The following is a 1719-nucleotide window of genomic DNA, read 5'->3' on the forward strand; positions in this document are numbered from 1 at the left end:
GTTTTTTTTTTTTTTTTTTGTGGAGAGATTATGATTCTGAAGTTCTGTTGTTTGTTTACACCTCCATGGAAATTCCCTTTTGGCCTTTACAGTCTAACTACACATGAACTAATGCCAAGTGTTAGCCGGATCTCTAAAATCTCAGTTGGCCTGCCCCATGCTCCATCTCAACTGGACTTTAGTCTGTTACTAACCTGACGCAGAAATTCGGTAAGAAGGATATGACGTGACCTACTAGAGTCAATCATTCCAGAGTAAACAGAATCAATTCAAATGTAACAATTTATCAATCAGGAAAATATGTATTATGCCAAGTGCATAGTCAACCCAGTCAGCAAATTTCCTTTGGCGCGGATCTGGCCCAGATCAACAGAAAGTGTGGCCCAGATTAGTTTGTGTTCGCTGGCCCAAAACTGGTCCACATCTTTTTAGCCAGAACTGAACCTAAACAGTGTCATAACCCAACCCAGAGTGAGCCAAATAATAACGACAGATGTGGCTGATATATGGACCTTATATGGTGTTTTTATATGGCTGAGTTCTGTAAAAGGCTGATGGCCCTTATGTGGCCGATAAACCAAATGCCATTATTTTACCATATTTACACCGCACCTATTATTATTTTTTGTTTAAAATACCCATTACACAGTAAATCTTAAACACAAAAATGGATTCACACTCATTTTTAAAATGTTTATTGTAGAATTTTAATAGCAGGATTACAATACAGAACATAACAGAAGTGTGCTATTTTGCAAATGTCAGATGAGTGAATAAATGTACAAAAATAGATACTTTTAGTAAGTCTCGCCAGTCTCTCACTCACAGTATGTCAGGAAAAAGAAGAGAAAAAAGAAGGTTAGTATATCATAATTAGTATCACACTTTAGATATTTTTTTAAGACAAGCACATAAATGTGTAAATCAGCACTGCACACATTATTTTCTATCACCCAAGACATGAGTGCCTTTTTACATTAGGAAAATTTTAGCTACTTTAATAACAGGCTATTTTTAGACATAATACTTAATTATATAAATAATAATGAAAACATTAGTGTAATTGTACCTCAGTTTTGAAGTCACAGTTTCATACATTTTTGTTACAGCAGGGCGAGAAAACATACAATTGCTTTTTTTTTTTTTATAAACAGTGGTTTACTGAACAATTTATGGCTCTGCCTTTAAATAAACTCAATTATAATTACAGTTTTCTTAAGGATAAAAAAAAATCTATCTTAGCTAATGTTATACAGTAGGGAGCCCTGTTAGAGCACATTACTAAAATATTAAAGGCTGCATTTAACAACAGAGCCCAATCTATTAAAATTACATTTCTATTTATTTTTAGATACAATAACAAACACTTTATATAAAAAATAAATAAATAAAAAAAAAACAAACAAACTGCATATTTGCACATTGCAATTTTCTAGCAACAAGCTGTGGACACTGAATGACTTCCCTGCAGTAAAGGTAATGCTGGTTTAATGCTGAGATTACATGACATGAGCATGTTTATTTCGCGATTTATCTAGTAGAAAATAGTTTTAAAGGGAAGGGATGATGATATTTGGCTCACTCTGGGTTGGGTTAAGGCACTGTTTTGGTTCAGTTCTGACTAAAAAGATCTGGACCAGTTTTGGGCCGGCAAACACAAACTAATAAGTTAACATTCCATGGTGTGCCATAGCCAAGCCACATATGGCTCTCAGTTGT

The sequence above is a fragment of the Sinocyclocheilus anshuiensis genome, unplaced genomic scaffold, assembly GCF_001515605.1.
Source record: "Sinocyclocheilus anshuiensis isolate Anshui unplaced genomic scaffold, SAMN03320099.WGS_v1.1 scaffold1402, whole genome shotgun sequence".
Classification (NCBI taxonomy): domain Eukaryota; kingdom Metazoa; phylum Chordata; class Actinopteri; order Cypriniformes; family Cyprinidae; genus Sinocyclocheilus; species Sinocyclocheilus anshuiensis.